Source organism: Panthera leo, chromosome A2, assembly GCF_018350215.1.
Source record: "Panthera leo isolate Ple1 chromosome A2, P.leo_Ple1_pat1.1, whole genome shotgun sequence".
Lineage (NCBI taxonomy): Eukaryota > Metazoa > Chordata > Mammalia > Carnivora > Felidae > Panthera > Panthera leo.
In genome coordinates, this window is record NC_056680.1 from 99,035,905 (window position 1) to 99,055,336 (window position 19,432).

The 19,432-nt window shown below is 35.6% G+C and overlaps 1 protein-coding gene and 1 long non-coding RNA gene across 4 annotated transcripts in view; both read left to right on the forward strand.

Annotated features, from left to right (window-relative positions):
* SDHAF3 (succinate dehydrogenase complex assembly factor 3) overlaps window positions 1–19,432 on the forward strand; it is a 64,626-nt gene that overhangs the window by 13,394 nt on the left and 31,800 nt on the right. The window lies entirely within an intron of this gene.
* LOC122207927 lies at window positions 3,597–18,177 on the forward strand. 3 transcript variants are annotated; one of them, XR_006197060.1, is made up of 5 exons: window positions 3,597–3,659; window positions 4,781–4,937; window positions 6,503–6,537; window positions 11,264–11,325; window positions 17,998–18,177. It is a non-coding gene; the product is annotated as an uncharacterized LOC122207927 (long non-coding RNA). The 3 variants fall into 3 exon arrangements; XR_006197058.1 differs by having other exon boundaries at window positions 4,781–4,848; XR_006197059.1 differs by having other exon boundaries at window positions 4,906–4,937.

Consider the following 19,432-nt stretch of genomic DNA (forward strand, 5'->3'; position numbering starts at 1 on the left):
TCGTTGGGAACTTGGCTGTATCTTTTAGATCCTTTGCACAGCCTACTGGATAGTCAGTCAAAGGAAAATCCTCTCTCGATTGAACATGGGTACTGTTGGGTCCCTTGGAAAGTAAAGCCTTTCCTTGACAACTGGAGGAGTAGTCAGTCAGTTAGGGAACCTTTGGAAATGTCCTGGGATTTAGGAGAAAAAGCCTTTTGTACAAAAATAGAGCCAAACATTTGTTTTTCTATGGTCTTTACAAATTGAGTGTATTGAGGGATAGTCCAGAGGACATTATTAAGGTCAAAAACTGGAAGGGAAGTAAAGAATCAGAAATTGTTCCAAATATGGGCCTTGAATTGCGTGAGGATGTTGGTCACACAATGTCAGGGAGGACTAGATGGAAGCAGCCCATCCGAGTTTATTGGTTCACTCATTCATCCAATGCCTACTCATTTTCAGGGGATTCAGAGATTAATACATGGTCAGTATCTTTAGGGACTTTATTAAGTTGGCTACAAGACTGTGTAAGATAGTATGAGACACATTGTACCTTAAAGAATAGCAGCTGGAAACGTTGGTCTTTGGGCAGTAGGGCAAAAACCTGTATGAGTACAGGAGGAAAACTCCTTCAGCCAATTGCATCAATGATTAGGCAGTTTTCTACTCAGTGTATCTACCTTGTCTCTTGATGTTCCTTCATAGGGATCCATTCTGTTGTATTCTAAAGATCTTTTTATCTTTGAGTTTCTTTTACCCCGGGGCACCTGGGTGGTTCAGTAGGTTAAGTGTCTGACTTTGCTCAGGTCACAATCTGGTGGTCCGTGAGTTGGAGCCCTGTGTTGGTCTCTGTGCTGACAGTTCAGAGCCTGATGTCTGCTTTGGGTTCTGTGTCTCCCTCTCTCTGCCCTTCCCCTGCTCGCTCTGTCTCTCTCTCACAAACATTAAAAATCTCTCTGTGGGAGATTCCATTGTAAACTGTTATCAGTAACACTTTAATGATTATCTGACATTGACTAGTCCAGTCACATACCCTGTGACCTTGGATAATTTGATTGACCACTCCAAGCCTGTTTCCTCATCAGTAAAATGGGAATACCAGCAGTAGTTACCTCTGAGGTTAAGGAGTCAGTAAGATAATATATTCACAATGGTTGCCTTGAGCCATAATTAGTTCTCAATAAATGCTAGCTACTTAACCTCTGGTGTGGGGTAGGAAGGAGGCAAGATTTGTTGACGGTGCTAAAAACAAATTTTGTGATTTCATTTTTCTTAATTCTTCTTTCTCTCTTATCTTCTATATCCAATTAGTTGCTAAATTCTGTTGATTTTGTTCCCTATTACCATATCAGAACCCTGACCTATTTGCATTCTCATTCCCTCTAGATGTTTATAGCAGTATCATAAATAATCTTGCCTCATCTCTTTTAATTGTCAGCTTATAAAACACAACTTTGACCATATCATTGCTTTTGTCAGAAATCATCATTGTTTTCCCATTGGCCTCTCTTTAACCTAGAGTTTGAAACTCTGCAAAATCTGGCTTGAATATATTTTTCCTTCCATCTCAATACTCTCTACCACGTAGCCTACGATCCAGTCACATTTGACTGAGTGTTGTTCTCTAAATGTGACTTGAAGTTGTTTTGACTTTCACTATTCATTTGGTCTAAATGTTTTCCTTTTGCCATATGGCCAAATCCTAAAATACCTTTTGCAACAGCTTCAGTACTTTCATATCTACTCTTTCTTGATTAATTCTTCAGTATATAGCAAAACTCTATCTTCTAATTTCCTAACACATTCTTTTTTTGGCATTTTTGTTTTGATAATGTTTCAACATTGTAGTATAGTTGTTTATGCACGTTCTTTTGGCACTAGTAGATGGTAAATCCCTTGAGGACAAAAATTCTGTTTTACCTATCTTTGTGTACTTTAAAGCTCCTGGGACAGTGTTTTGCTTATAAAAGATGTTCAGTAAATCTTGTCTTTTTTTTCCCAAAAGAAAATTTGTGTGATTATATTTCAGATGAAGACCAAACATACTAATAGCCATAGTTAGATTAAAAAATTAATCAGTTGAATGTGTGTAGCCTTTATAAAGATTAAGAGTTATGCAAAGTCTTTTACCCTGATACGAGAATTCTTAAATTGTATTTCATAAATACACAAGAATTCAGTGTTAAATTTCATAGGGTACTAGGCTTAGTCCAAGCAGTTTAATTCACGTTTTTGTCTAGATATATTGATAAGTCACTAGGCATATGAATGTAGGTACAGTTTATAATTGTGTTGTTGTTGTTGCTGTGTAGCTGTTCCTAAGCTTTTGGTCTTTATAAAATTTATTTATTTATTTATTTATTTATTTTTATTTATTTTATTTTTTATTTTTTTTTAACGTTTATTTATTTTTGAGACAGAGAGAGACAGAGCATGAATGGGGGAGGGGCAGAGAGAGAGGGAGACACAGAATCTGAAGCAGGCTCCAGGCTCTGAGCCATCAGCCCAGAGCCCGACGAGGGGCTCGAACTCACGGACCGTGAGATCGTGACCTGAGCTGAAGTCGGACGCTTAACCGACTGAGCCACCCAGGCGCCCCTGGTTTTTAAAAAATTTATAACCAACATCTGTGGTTCTTAATTACTCAGGACAAGTTAAAGTAGTTTTATATTCCTGTTTCCTTTTCCATTGAAGATAGTTTTTAAAGTGCCTAAAGTGGGGAAGATAGTTTTTAAAGTGCCTAAAGTGTTCCTCCTAAAGTGTGAGGAACAAATATTTAAGGAATTTAAGATCATGAACTGCAAGAGACCTAGGATAGCCATAATTGCTAAGAATCTTGGAAACAAAAAAGAGGTTGTCCATCATGCGGTTTCCTTAAGCTGCAGTCAACACCATCTTCTCTCAGGAAGAAGAGAGGAGCTAAGAGCAACTGTGCATAATCATTTTCACTAAATTCTTCTAAGAATATGTATCTTGTTTATAACTGGATTCTAATATTGGGAAACAAATCCTCTACCGAGACACTGGAATTTTCCAGTATCAGAAGAGATACTGGTATTTTTTGTGAAGTGTAATTTCAGAAGTTTCCACATGATGGCAGAAGATCCTTATATCTGGAAAGGCTGTTGAATGAATTTCAGAAAAGTTTGTTTCAATTTTATCAGAAATAGGGGCGCCTGGGTGGCTCAGTCAGTTAAGCATCCGACTTGGGCTCAGGTCATGATCTCATGGCTCCTGAGTTCAAGCCCCGTGTCGGTGTGTTGGGGCCGTGTCGGTGTGTTGGGCCGTGTCGGGTTCTGTGCTGACAGCTCAGAGCCGGGAGCCTGCTTCGGATTCTGTGTCTCCCTCTCTCTCTGCCCCTGCCCTGCTCACATACTGTCTCTGTCTCTCAAAAAGTGAATAAACGTTAAAAAAATATATATTAAAAAAACTAAAAAAAAAAATTTTTATCTGAAATAGTGTTTTGTCTTTTCATGTTGCAGCTAGTAGTTTTCCTGTTTGTATTGTCTCATATAAATATGTATATCTATATCAAATGTTCTTGCCATTTAAAGTATTTTAAATGGTTTCACTAATTTTAAAGTAGAACTTTTTTTCTATTTTCTTGTATACAGGTTTAATCCATTTTTGAAGGTTTCATGGGTTTCCCTTGAATAGTGTTTAAAATAATTGTTTTGGTAAGTGTATTTTTTCTTGATTAATCAGTTTAGGGGAAATTTAGTTTGGTTGTTTACTATTTATAAATGTATCAAACCCAGTATGTGGACTTTTATTTGACTTTATTTTAGAAATTAAGGAATTGATGCAACATACATTCTTTTATGTTAACTTGCTTAGAATTTTGAATGGCTGTCTCAGGCTTCCTGCTCTGTTTACTGTTTTCGCTATCATTGTCAGATCTTCTGTGAAAGTGCCCTTGTCTTAATTTAAGAAATTCATTTCATTCTGTAAATATTAATGCTTGTCATGTTTCATATACCACTGTAGACACTGATAATTCATAATCATAAAAAATTTCACCAGGTATAATCTTTGTTTTCTAGAGTTGACAATCTTTCAAGGCAGATAGCTACCAAAATACATTATTGTTTTTGAGTTAATATTTGTGATTCTTACTAAAACAGTATACTTTTAATAAAAATTTAAAGACCATGCAATTTTTACATAGGTACAGCAGATTAATTGTAAAATTATGAATTATTCAAATGATGACCTGAAAAAGATAAAAGTAAAAATTTGGAAATTTTGTGGAAATTTTGTTTTGAACATTAGATGATTATCTAGTTTGAAAAAAGGGAATGGCATGGCATTTTTTACCTGTGGCTAGAAACATTATGGCCTTTTTCAATGTGCAAGTGTTTTTTTTGTATTGTATAATTTGTCAAAAGTGGGACACCTGGGTGTAAAGCATTAAAGTAAAATTGTACAACACACATACACATATATAAAAGGTATATTTATTGACCTACAAATTTGGCTTTTATTGATAGACCTATACAATAGTTCTTTATGAAAACTTTCCAAAAATAAATTTTCAAAATATAAAAATTATATGTATCTGTTTACTTTAAGGCACCTCCCCCCCGTATAGTGATTATATGAACAATACAAAAAGAACATAAATAGGATAATAACTCGTGGGATATAGTAATATCCTTTCTTTTTAGCTGTTTCTGTCTATAATACTGTGTCACTTTTTTCCTGAAGAACACAACTTTGGCAATATTGTTTTGTTATTTAAAATTTTTCCTTAAAATTGCCTGCAAGCCTTTTCAAAGTTACATTTTATCATTAACAGCTTTGAATTGTTGACTTCTTTGAGAAAAACATCTTTCTGTAGGTACTGAGATATCAAAGGAGCTAAAGGTAATTCTGCTCAATGGAGGATTTCTCAAATTAACCTTTTTTTTTTTGTACTTTAAGGTATCACTATTTAAGCCCAAATATTTTAACAGGTACTATCTTTTAATCTCCATTTAGAGTAACTTTCTTTGACAAATATTTTTACAAGACAGACCTTGTCAGATAAGTTGTCTTTATGATTATTTTGAATGTTTTGCCAAATTTAGATGCTCGAAAATCATAGGCCTTTTCAATTTTTATCCATTTTAGTGTGAGTATAAATATATCCATTTATAAATAGCTCCTTTAAAAGATGGCTGTCAAAAGTTGTAATAGATATGTAATGATGGAATTTCAGAATTAAATCTTATATGCTGTTTGTGCTTTTAAAATTTAGTGTTTCTTTTAGTAGCAACAAATTTCAGTCTTCTTGTTTATAAACTTTGTTTTTTAAAAATGCCATTTGGGGGCGCCTGGGTGGCTTAGTCGGTTAAGCATCCGACTTCGGCTCAGGTCATGATCTCATGGTCTGTGAGTTCGAGCCCCGCGTCAGGCTCTGTGCTGACAGCTCAGAGCCTGGAGCCTGTTTCAGATTCTGTGTCTCCCTCTCTCTCTGCCCCTCCCCTGTTCACGCTCTGTCTCTCTCTGTCTCAAAAATAAATAAACGTTAAAAAAAAAAAAATAAAAAAAAAATGCCATTTGTTGTAAGTTAAAAGCTTAAACTTTTTGCTTCTTTGTCTCATAAAGAATTCCTACTGATTTGAACAAAATGCAACCAGAATTTAAAAACTTGTTTACAAAAATGTTCAATATTATTGTAGAACTCTTAGGTTGATGTACAAGTTAGTTTTTTTAAAGCTCCAATATTTTTTAAATTTTTAATGTTTATTTCTGAGAGAGACAGAGTGTGAGCAGGGGAGGGGCAGAGAGAGAGGGAGACAGAATCCAAAGCACACTCCAGGCTCTGAGTTGTCAGCACAGAGCCCGACGCGGGGCTCAAACTCAGGGACCCCGAGATCATGACCGAGCTGAAGTCGGACGCTTAACCGACTGTGCCACCCAGGCACGCCTTTACATCTGTAGATAATAGGCAGCACAAACAGAAAGTTGATACAACTGTGCTGAAGCATTGCATTCAGTGTCAGCCTTGTTACAGAATTTTGTGGATTACTTTACTGTGAAACTACAGATTTGTAAGAAGTGTTAGTTTTAACAACAGGTACTGTTCTGATTAGAATATCACAGTTTGGGCACAGTTATAAATTACATACGCACCACAACTAATTACAAATACCGTACATTCCTTCTCTGAGAGTCTCTGAATTTAATAATCTCTGTTTCTTTGGCACTACACCAAAACATATTTGTATTATCACTGTAAAAATGATGTTGAGCTTTTTAACAGAATTTGAATAGCACTGACAATAATGTCAGATATTTTACCTCCAAGAGAGTGAATTTCGGTCTACTCTGGACCAGGAAGTTATGAATCTGGAGCGTTTGTGTCTGAGTGCACTTGCTTATCAGTCAGGCCTTGCATGCCGTCTTCAAAAAGAATATGTTACTTATACTGCATCAGGAAAGGGTTAGGCAAGAGTTGTGAATTATTAATAGTCGTCTTCCAGATTTAACCACTTAAACTGAGAGCTCGTCTTTGTTGCATCTCTGTCACTACTAGACTCGACTGGCTGACGTTGGAAGTACAAAATGGAGGTATGCCAATAACACCCCAGCTGTCTTAATGCAACTGCTAATATTTTGGTAAAAAGTGACAAAATTCAGGACACATTTTAAACTGGATGAAATGTGAGAACAGTGGTAATAAACCAGGATGATCCTCTAACCAACCAGAATGTGTGGTTGTTATACTTTTATCCACTTAAAGTTTATCAGGTGATAGTTTTGGTAGGGAAGTGGTATACTGTAGTTTTATGAATAAAGTACTGAATTTAGTCAAGATTTTTTAGTTTTGGACTCTGTCCACTGATTTGCTATATCACCTTTGTTATGTTTCATAGTTTATTCTTTACTTTCTCCGTCTTCCAAATAAAAAGACTATTTGCTTTAGACCCATTTTGCTAGAAAGTACAAATTAGACCTGGCAAGATATTTGGATCTTATAGAAATAAATCTAAACCTAAAAGAATTATTGGCCACATAACGTGAAAAGTTAAGGCTGCCAACAGCACTCCTAAGAAATACCAATGAAAATGTTCCACTAAGCTTAAGTAACAGCTTAGATCCAGACCTTGCTGGAGGGGGCACAGCTATAACTCACTGGATGACAGAGAAGTTGCCGTGGTGCCGTGCTGGCAGACCTTGCTAGAAATCTGTCATTTGGAACTTGCCGGAAATTAGCACCCAAGCTGTATACAGGGAGATGCCTCACCGAAGAGGGGAGCTGTTGGCTACTGGTGGTTTGGCCACCAGGCACTGTGTGAGCTGAGAGTTCTGGAGGCGCCCTGCTAGATCAAGCGCCAGGAGGCAGAGCCCTTTACCCAGGCAGTGTCTCCCCTGTGCCCTCTACTGACAAAGTGTAGCACTGCGCCAGCAGGCAGAAGGAAAGTATTTAAAGGGCCCAGGTCCATTTCACAAAGTAGGCTTTTGGTGAATTTGGAGCAGAGCGGCTATAAATTAATAATTGGCACAAAACCAAACAGCTTTCTCATTTTGCTCTGCTCTAGTAAATTACATTTTCCATTCATCATGAAATTTGTAATAGCTTCTTCCAGTTCTTCTGGCTTTTGGATCTATTCAATTCTGTATAATTCTGCATTAATATGTCTTTCTTTTAAATTTAAAGTTGTCCATACTAGAGTTTTAAGCTGAAACAAATGTAATTATATATAATTTTTAAAAGAGGTATTTTGACTTAATTACCAATCGATAGTTATACTGTAAGTCATGCTGTCTTGCATCAAGTATTCTAATGTGCATGGCATTAGAGATCACTTGAACTGAATCGGTCTGTGGACACTAACTAGATTAGCTGTGTGCCTGTGTGTAGTGCTACAAGTAATGCTTGCACTTTCCTCCCCTAGTACAACACAGTAATATCTTACACAATGCAGTTGTTAAAGTAAAATGTTTCCTATCAAAACAAGAAGTTTGTGTTTACTGGGAAAATATTTTATGCTGGTTCAGGTTTTTTTTTTTTTTTAACTTTATTTTGAATTCGTTATAGATTTATAAGAAGTTGCAAAGATACGTTGGGGGGGGGGTGTTAAGCTACCTTTGCCCAGTGTTAACATTTGTGTAATTGTAGTACATTATCAGATCTAATTGACATTGTTTATACCCCAGATGGTTTATTTTTATTTCTGCAGTTATAAATGCACTTGTGGCTGTGTATGTTGATCTATGCAATTTTATATGGGAAGTTTGTGTAAGCACCACCACAATGATGATACAGATCTGTACTATCATCACAAGGCTTGGGCCACCCCTTTGTAGCCACACTCGCCCCATCCCTTCCCCATCCCTAATCCCTGGGGACTAATCTCTTCTCCACCTGTGTAATTTTGCTATTCAGGAACGTTGTATAAATAATCATAAAGTGTGGAACTTTTTGAGATTTGCTTTTTCACATAGCATAATTCCCTTGAGGTTCATCCAAATTGCTTTGTGTATCAATAGTTTGTTCTTTTTAATTGCTGAGTAGTATTCTGTGGTACACATGGTTCCACAGATGGCTTAACCATTGTGAAACCATTGTCCATTGAAGGACATTTGCATAATTTGCATTTCTTGGCTATTACGAATAAAACTGTTGTGAACGTTTGCATATAAGCTCCTGTATGAAAATGTTGTAATTTTTCTGGGAGGAATCCCCAAGAGAGCAGTTGCTGGACTTACAGTGCAAACCCATTCGAAAGGAATTGTCAAACTATATTCCAGAGTGACTGTACCATTTTATATACCTACCTGTAATGTATAATTGGCTAGTTTGTGTGTGTGGCCATTTTGATAGTTGTGTAGTGATCTCTCATTGTGTTTTAATTTGCATTTTTCTAGTGACTTACGATGGTGAACATCTTTTCAAGGGCTTATTTGCCACCTGTATATTGTCCTTGAAATGTCTGTGCATGCCTTTTGCCCATTTTCTAATTGGATTTCTTTTGTGTTATGTTTTGAGAATTCTTTATATGTATTCTAGATACCAGTCTTTTGTCAGATATGTGGTTTGCAAAAATTTCCTCTAGTCTGTAATTTGTTGTTCATTCTTGTAACAGTCTTTTTCAGAGCAGAGATTGTTTTTTGTTTTTTAATTTTTTATAACATTTATTTTTGAGAGAGAGAGAGAGAGAGAGAGACAGTATGCGTGCATGTGAGTTAGGGAGGGGAGGAGAGAGGGAGACAAACGATCTGAAGCAGGCCCTGGAGCTGTAAGCACAGAGCCAGATGTGGGGCTCAAACTCACAAACCTGTGAGATCATGACCTCAGCCGAAGTCAAGAGTTGGCTGCTTAACTAACTGAGCCATCCAGGTGCCCCCAGAGCAGAGGTTTTAAATTTTGAAGTCTAGTTTATCATTTTTTCCTTTTATGGACTGTATTTTTCGAGTCAAGTCAAAAAGTCTTCACCTACTCCTAGGTCCTGAAGATTTGCTCCTATGTTTGTTTGTTTGTTTGTTTGTTTGTTTGTTTTCTGGAAGTTTTATAGTTATGTTTAACATTTAAGCCAGTGATCCATCTTGAATTATACATGCACTGCAAAGTTTAGCTCAGGGTTCATATTTTTTTTGGCCTGTGGATGTCCAATTGCTTCAGCACCATTTGTTGAAAAGACTATTTCTCTTCCATTGAATTGCTTTTGCACCTTGTTAAAAAATCATTTAGGCATGTTTGGGTGAGTCTGTTCCTTGGTTTTCTAATTGGTTCCTTGGTTCCTTGGTTCCTTGGTTCCTCTGGTTCTCTAATTTGTTCCATTGATCTGTATGGCTGTCCCTCCATCACACTGTCTTGTTTGCTGTAGCGATATAGTAAGTCCTAACACCAAGAAGGGTGACTCCTCCCATTTTATTTTTCTTTTCCAAAATTGTTTTAACTATTCTAAGACCCTTTTTTCCATATATACATTTTAGGATAAGCTTGTCTATGCCTACAAAAAGCATTTCTGGGATTTTGATAGGAATTGTGTTAAACTTGGAGAATTGATCTCTTTACTATGTTGAACTGCTTCAGTCTTAAATGAAATAAAATTAAGAATTCAGGTTCTCAGTAGTCCTATTTCAAGCGTTCAATACTCCTGTTGGCTTATGGCTATACTCTTGGACAACATAGCTCTAGACTTCTGTACATGCTCGTCCCTCTTTCTGGGACAACTTCCTCCTATTTAGCTGACCACCTTCTTATCCCTTGAGTGTCAGCTTAGATGGCACCTTGTTCCAGGCACATTCTCTGCCTCATGTCTCATTTCGCAGCCCAAGTGCTCCCATTGAACTCTGTATTCATTTCTATTTTTGGCAGGTGTTTTCTTACTGTTTTTTATTATTACATTGTGTGCTAATTACCTTTTCACTTGTCTGTTTGATCACTAAATTATAAGCTGCTTTGAATCAAATTGTATGATTATCCTTGTATCTCTAGCACCTGATGTTTAATGTGTACTCAATAAATAATTGGTGATGGATTAACCGTTGTATCACATCTAATTAATCTACTCATAATTTTCTAGAATTGTGGTTTTTATGCTTTTGGGGCAGAGATTTATATATACTTACTGTTTTATAAATTCTGAGTATGTCTTACCATTAGCTAACATTTAAATCACAATATGCATTTAAGGCAAAGTGTTCATCATTAACAGTAGTGAGTGTAAATTTGTATTTCAAGTAGTCTTGTTGCTTTTGAAAATTTTGGGCTGAGTTTTTTAGACTTGATTATATTGCCATTTTTCAAAATGTATGGCGTATTTGTCACACCCAAAGAACCAGTATTGTTACACTGTTACTAACAAAGTTCATCCTGTATTCATATTTGCCTAATTTTTACCTAATGACCTTTTTCTGTTTCAAGATTCCACCTAGGAGACCACATTGCATTTAGTTGTCCTGTTTCCTTAGCCTCTTCTAGGCTAGGAAAGTTTCTCCGATTTTCTCAGTTTTTGATGACCTTAACAGTTTTGAGGGGTGCAAGTTGCATATTTTGTAGAATGTCTTCCAACTTGGACTTGTCTGATGTTTTCCTCATGAATAAACTGGGGTTATCAGTTTTGGGGAGGAAGACCACAGAAGCAAATTCGATTCTCATCACATACCAAGGGTACATTTTTACCATAATTTTTACTTCATTAATCTGGTCGAGATGTACTATTTACATGATGTACTGGCATGATTACAGCACGGCAATCCCCCAGGGTAAGGCAAGAAGATAGAATTTCTATAAGGTTCTCATTGAAAAAATAAGGGACATTTTGTTCTGTTGGTATTTAAATTACAGGTCGTCACTGGCATCCTCCTAACTGTGTGACAGGATCTTGTAGGATTCACTCAGTAAATGAGGTTAGTTCTCCAGTACTTCCCTGTAACCTCTACATCTGCTGCTGGTGTATGGTGTTTGGAGTATATGTTTGGTATATGGTATAGCAGGAGGAAAAGTGTCTCTTCTCTGTTATTTTCTTTGCTGGTGCGTGTGTTATTAATACTGTGTTCAACCAGAAGATTCTTTATAGGCATCTTTTAAAGCCACCTGTCCATTTTATGGATGAGTTTAATTAAACTTGATAATATAAATGGAAAACCTATTTAATTGGCTTACCAAGCTAACACATCCAAATAGCAAATAAGATATTTTCCAAATAAGGAAAAGAAATTCATGATAGTTTTAAATATGGCATATGGCAACATGCTCAAGGAAGTTAGTATTTTATGTGTATATGATATTTTTTGAGATGCAGTTTCTGAAATTTTTTCTGTGTATTTTTGGAGCATTTTATAAAACTATTGTTAATTTTTTTGTTAAAAATATGAATTCAAGATGAATACAGGTTTGGGGCTTTGGTCATTCCAGGTAAACCGTGCACAATTGCATGTTTTTCATTTGTTTCTTTGCCGTCCACAGCTTCAAGTGATTCTCTTATTATTCACAGCTATTCTTTGTCATATATTTCTCATCTGAAGCATTATTCAGAAGAATAATTGCATTGATTTGAATACAATTTGAATAGATTTGTATTGACTCTATTACTTTTCATTTTTAGCTTGAAAGTAGTTCGTAGTTGTTATTTTCAGTTCTTGGTCCCAGATGTTAATGCTAAAATTCTCTGAATGTGATGAAACTCACCTTATAAGATAGATGTATTCTAGCAAAGTTAAATTTGAGTGTATGTAATTCCATTTACATAACAATATGTTTTATGTAATTTAAGATATGGTGGGGGGGTAGCTGCCATGCGCTTACAGAAGAATACGCCTATATACACATAGGAAAGCAGCCTGTTTTTACGTTTTTCTTGTTAATGTTTTTGTTAGTAATTCAGCAATATAAAGAAAATATATTTGTTGAGAGCCAAAGTGAACAGAACGTAGTATAAAAAGTCACTCACTTTTCTTTAAGCAAATTCTTCACTTTACAGCAAAATAACACACATGTCTTCTGGGTTCCTTAGATTCTAGGTCTGTATTATTCATATAATTAATGCCAATTTCTGTAACAAATAATCCCAAAGTCTCAGTGGCTTACGATAAAAATTTATGTCTTGCTCTTGAAAAGTGTGTGTGGATGTACCTGTTCAGGCAGCCCTCCCCCAGGGCTCTCCTCTAAGCAGTGGCACAGAATCTAAACTTCTTCAACATTTTAGATATATGGCCCTGCATGTGACCTTTTAAATTCCCAGAAATATGTGGGTGCTTTTTAAAACCTTTACTTTGCAAAGCATCTCATTCATTAGCCTTTATTCCAGGTTTTTTGGTTAGTCTGTTGTTTGTTTTAACTGTTATCTCTTGCCCCAGGCATCAATAACCTGCCTTACAGGTTTTTGACAAATGTCCCTGGGTGGTCCCCTAGCACTGGGGGCGTTCTGAGAGGAGGAATTAAAGCAAGGCCTTTGAGCTGCTCCTGTAAGGAGTCACCAAACAGATCTCAACAACAACAACAAAAAATCCCAATTGTTTCAGAATAAGGTCTGTTCTGTTCCCTCTGATACTGGATACCTGTATTGGGAACATGAACTTTTGTCCTCAACCACTGCCCAGTTGGAGAACATGGGACAGGGCCAGAATGAGTTAAGATACCACAGAGCTCTCTGACCAAGATTTGACTGTTTTTCTTGGCTAACCATTTACTTGATTGCTACAGGCTTTCCATTAATTTCCAGAGTTCTGAAAAAGTTGGTTTTGACCATTTTTGCTAGGAAATTGATTGCTTTTGTGGGGGGATGAACTGTTGGAGTTTCCTACTCTGCCATGTTTGGTGAGATCTCTTTGTATGATTTATAATGTTTGTGAATGGTTCGATTCTGAGGACGTTGGGAAAGACAAGGACATGTTACCCACTGAATGCTGATGGAAAAGTATCAAATGGAGATGAGCTCTAGGCAGTTGTAAATACAGGATTATAGTGAAAGGCAGAGGTGTCAAGGTTTGAGATTAGATTTTGGATTTGGTAATGTTGAACCTCTGGAATTCAGAAGTGAATTTGTAGAAAAAATAGCCAAGGGCTGCTGAGGCTTTTGTTTTGGAGAACTGTACACAGTCATTGTATAAAAGGAAACCTGTGTAACTGGTATAGTAGAACTTTTTTTTGAATGGGAAAATTATTTTTGGAATTTGGTATAAACTAACACCGTTTGTCATCTTTATTATTTATTTTTGAAATTTATTTATTTATTGAAATACCATTTATTCATTATCCTATTAGTTTCAGGTTTAACATCCCAATGATTCAATATGTTTATACATTATGAAATCCCCACAATAAGTATAGTTACCATCTGTAACCATACATAGTTATTACAATATTATTGACTGTATTTCCTATGCTTTACATTACATCCCCATGACTTATTTATTTTATAACTGGAAGTTTATCTCTTTAAGCCCCTTCAACTGATTTAACCCTCCCAACCTCTCCCTGCTCTGGTAACCAATAGTTTGTCTCCTGGATCTTGGAGTATGTTTCTATTTTGTTTGGTTGGTTTTTTTTTAGATTCCACATCAAAGTGAAATCATATAACGTGTTTTTGTCTGACTTATTTCACTTAGCACGGTACTCTCTAGGTGGATTCATGTTGTCATAAATGGCAGGATTTCATTATTTTTTAATGGCTGAGTAATATTTCATTATCATCCCCCCTCCCCCCACTTCTTTATCCATTTGTCTGTCATTGGACACTTAAGCTGCTTCCACCTCTTGGCTACTGTAAACAATGCTGCAGTGAATGTAGGGCCTTTGTCATCTCTTAAAAGAATAACTAGAGTGTGGTCTCCAGTTAATAATTAGCTGCTGTTGGTTGGGATTGGAAGAAGGAATGATTACAATAGCAGTGTTTCTCTGCTTAGTTTTTAAAATCAGAGGATCACTAATTTGTACTAAATAAGAAAGACCTAAATAGTGCCTTTATTTTTGTTACCTTTTTTTCACTTTGCCAAATCCCTTCTTCCTTCCAAAATTCAGGTAGCTTATTTCTAGTTAGTATTGATACAAGGGCTTTTAAATCTCTGCTGAATCTACTTTGAACAACCAATTTAACAAATACTTTCTACCATCCTGTCTTTCAAGTAATCAAACTGATCTTACCCTGTTTTTTTCTTCTCCCTCCCCTTTTCTCATATTTAACACTGTTACAAGCCTGCAGGCATTTAAGAAAAGGCAATGAGACGAAATCTGTCAAAAATTCCAATATACTTTGCCAATTTCCAGGGTGGAATAAATACCAGAGGTTTTAATTATTTGGAGCTGCCAAAAAAAAAACCCATTAAATTTCAAAAGTGTAGTTCATAAATATAATATTGATTGAATCATAGCCTCTTGGGAATTTCAAAATAATTTCTCTCTAGTGACTTGTAGGTTATTTGTCTTTTAAAAATCAATCCATAATTAGACTGGAAAGGGAAGAATCTATCATGAAAGTTTTAATTGCTCCCTTAGTGTATTTTACCAAAGTAGTAACATTTTTTTTTTTTTTTTAATTGGGAAAGGAGGACAGTATACTATAGACTGTGTTATTGAAAGTAGAAACATCGGGGCGCCTGGGTGGCTCAGTCGGTTAAGCAGCCAACTTCAGCTCAGGTCATGATCTCGCGGTCTGTGAGTTCAATCTCGCGGTCTGTGAGTTCAAGCCCCGTGTTGGGCTCTGTGCTGACAGTTCAGAGCCTGGAGCCTGTTTCAGATTCTGTGTCTTCCTCTCTCTGGCCCTCCCCCGTTCATGCTCTGTCTCTCTCTGTCTCAAAAATAAATAAACGTTAAAAAAAAAAATTAAAAGAAAGTAGAAACATCAAAAGCATTTTCCCTAGCATAATGGTTTAGATAACAATTTGTGTATCTACCATTGAAATGTAGAGATTTTTAGGAGATTCTGTTTAGGGTTGAATGTGCAATTTTGTGAAAATGTATTCTTTAAAATATTCTTGTTCTATCATTGTATGAATTTAGCGTAAAAACTTATTTTTGTACATTGGAGATTATGTACACGCTTTGGAAGCTGGTCTCATTATAAGGCCAGGGCCTAGCTCTGTGAAATGAGGAAACTTGTTAAGAGAGATAGGAGCATAAATCCCATGGAGTGCAGCATCTCCATTTCTTTGCATTTTCTGACTGTTTGAATATGACCTTACCAGACTGGGAATCGAGAAAGGTGAGAAGTAGAGCATGCTGGCCGAGTTCCCCTTTACTCAGTAGGCAGTGTGGGAGAAGGGTCCAACGTACTCAGTCACTGTCTCATTCCTGGAAACCTGCAGTGATTAAGGTTCTTAGTAACTGCAGTGTCTGATACCCGCTTGTTTAAAACTATAGTCAGGCAGGTCACAGTGTTTTTGGAAAAATTGTCTAAAGTCCAGTTCAGCTGAGTGGAGTATACATCAAATTTAACCATGTGTGACTTGTATTATCTTCATTATTTTATCTCTTCACTCTTATGACTGTTAAGACTATTTGTTATGGGAATTAATAATTTTTTTCATTTTATTGATTTTGTGGTTGTATTTAAGAGCCTTTTAAAAATTGACTCCTATTTCTGTTTGAGGAGTTATTTTATTTAAAAAGAGTGGGTAAGATTGTATTTGAACTGATAAATTTGTTTTGTAAAAGAGAATTATTTTTCTTAAGGTGATTCTACTATAGTATGGTGTAACATTGAGAAATAAACCAGAGTTTACAGTTGGACTTACTACAATAGGTATAATATATAAGAGAAATATGCCAGAGCTTAGAGTTGGACATACTATGTAGCCAGATGCATTATAAGTGATCAGAAATTATATCTTCATAGTTTGCATTTTGAGTCATTTTAGGGATTGGCCATCATAGAAATGTGTCTAAGTTTTCTTTATTTTGATTAAAGTCTAGAATTCTTACTTAAGGTGAAATTATTTGCCATATGTAACACAATATGGATCTCTTGTCTCTGGTAAATACAGGATTAACATGTTTAGGTAGATGAAATTTCCCAGAAACTTTACTTTGCTAACTATGTGATATGTATAAAACTGTTATTTTTTTTTTTTTTGCATAATATTTTCTTAAGTTAATCAATTGTAGGTCTGTTATTTTCATCCTGAGATCAAATTGAATACAGTAAATTTCCATTTTAATATAATGAATAAAGGTTTTATTGAGGAAAGTAACCCTCCTCCAGGCTCATACAACCTGCATATATTATTTGTGTTTATTTAAAAGTGCTTGAAGTTTAAGATATACCAAAGTAGAATAAAATAACAAAAAATCTTGCTAAGACTCTGACCTTTATAGTCACTTTAATTTTAATACTGATTAATTTTTACAGAAACTAAAACTAGCTACAAATTATGATTGCTTCCTTTGAAATTTACTTTGGTACTAAGCTAAGCTCCATTTAACCATATTACTTTGTTCTCTAACAGACATTCAGTTGATTTCAGTTTTGTTCTAGGGTCCATGTTAGCTTTTCATCATTAGAATCACAATAACAATTGCGATTTATATATTGCTATGAAGAATTGAACACACTATATAACATTACAAAATACTAGTACTTTTATCTGAATCCTTTATTAAATCTTAAGCTGTCTTCCTGGCTACTAAAAATTGTTCAAAATTTAATTTAAAAATAGTCCTTAGAAGCTTTGTTTGGTTTATTAGCATTTATGGACATGTGCTATAGAACACATTCTGTGGTTTTGATTAAGAATTAAGAGAGGATGAGTCAAAGTGGTAAAAAGTGTGATATTGTAAAGTACCTTTTTTTTTAAAGTTACTTATTTTGAGAGGGAGGAAGGGAGAGAGAGAGGGAGAGCATGAGTGGGGAAGGGGCAGAGATGGAGAGAGAGAATCCCAAGCCAGCTCCATGCTGTCAGCGCAGAGCCCCACTGGGGCTTGATATTATCAACTGTGAGATCATGACCTGAGCCAAAGTCAAGAGTCAGATGTTCAGCTGACTGAGCCACCCAATACATCTTTCTTTTTTTAATGTTATAGTATTTATTTTGTTGTAATTTATAGTTAAGAAAGAGACTTTTATTTGGTGAAAAGGTCTTCAGGGCATCTCTTCCATACTATTTCCTTTCATTAACACTTAAAACATTTCAAATTTGTTATTAAACATCTATCATATCAGCTTCTGGATATTAGAGGGCCAAATAAAAAGCAGTGTTTATGATAATTGTTCCCTATTCCCTGGATGTTTATGTTAAGTAGAACCAATTTTTTGCATGGGCTGTGTGTGTGTGTGTGTGTGTGTATACATATATATATACATATATGTGTGTATATACATATATATGTATATATGTATATATTTGTATGGAAATTGATAGGATGAAGACTTTGTTTAGGAAGGAGTCAGGAAAAGAGAATGTTAAACCATTAATAGTAGTGGTTCTCAAACTTCAGGGTACATAAGAATCATCTGGAGGGCTTCTTAAAACACAGATTGTTGGATCCTACTTGAAGTTTCTAATTCTGTAGATCTAGGATGAGACTAGAAATTTACATATTTAACAAGTTTCAGATGATGCTAATGCTGACTCTTTCTGTTTTAGAGATTTAAGACAAATGAGGCTGACCGAAAAATCAGAAGAAAGACTTCGCTTTAGGAAATGAAGGCAGGTTGGAAATCTAAGAAGCAATTAGGGTATAGGGTCATGGAAAAACTGGATCTAGTTAAGCAACACCTACATCACCTGCCAAAAGAACATAATCATCATTCTTTTTATTTTTTCAAAGCTGTAAGTTTACACAGTTTCAAAATTCAAGTAGCACCAAAACATTTATAATAAAAACATTACTGCCCTATCCCATTTCTCCCCATTCTTGCTTTTTTTTTGCTTCCTACAGGTGATTTTTTTTTTTTTTTTTTTTTTGGAGGGGGAGGGTAGGAGCAGAGAAAGAGGGAGAGAGAATCCCAAGCAGGCTCCATGCTGTCAGAGTGGAGCCCAGAGCTGATGTGGGGCTTGATCTCACTATCGTGAGATCGTGATCTGAGCCAAAATCAAGAGTTGGATGCTTAATGGACTGAGCCACCCAGGTGCCCCAGGGCAATCACTTATTCTTAAGTCACGTGATTTGATGTGCAACTGATCTCATACAAACATGCCTTTTTAGTGTATGCATTTTACCTATACAAGACAAATTTATATGCATCTACTTGAAGTACAGAAAAGGGAAAGCATAAACATTTCTAATGTGCAAATAAGTAGAATTGAGTAAATTATATTGATATGTAAAATATCATTGATACTGACTTTACTCAGTCTGCTGTAATTTTTTTTTATGCAAATCTTAAGCTATAAAGAGCTTCTATAGCTATAGTTTCAATGTTGGTCTACCTATTTTCCCTGCAAGGTTTTAAACTGATAAATGAGAAAAGGGAGAGCATTTCAAATGGTAAGAATAGCTGTAGTAGAAGTTTAGAAGCAGGAAAAAGTGGACTTAGAAATGGATCTAATGAGAAAAGTGATTTGATATTTATTTTCTTAATTCATCTTTCATTGTCTCTTATAGAATAAAACATCTTCGTTCCAAATAGCTTTAGATCTAGTGGCTGTGATAGATATATAAATAAGAAATTTAAAAAACTGGTACATGCCGGTGTAGAGTTGGAGATATATATATGTGTGTATAGATAGATAGGCACATATACATACACAGTAGGATATACCTACTAGGAGTAGGGAGTACCTATTTAAGTTGAAAATAATTTGGTTGGTTGATAGAATTTAAATTTGATCCAGTGAGAAATAGGACACCAATGTGGTTTCTAATGTAAGAGAATGACTGTATTTAATGTCATTGTTTCTGAATGTATAGTGGCAAGGTGATAATTATCCCCAAACTAAAGGTGTGCTGATTCATGGTTCTTTTATATAGCTGTGACAGTTATGCTGGTAGTCCTTTTGATGAATTGTTTGAATTAACTAAGAGTGAAGTTTTGGAGTAAAACCAGTCTACCAGTTTGGGGATGGAGGGAGGACAGAC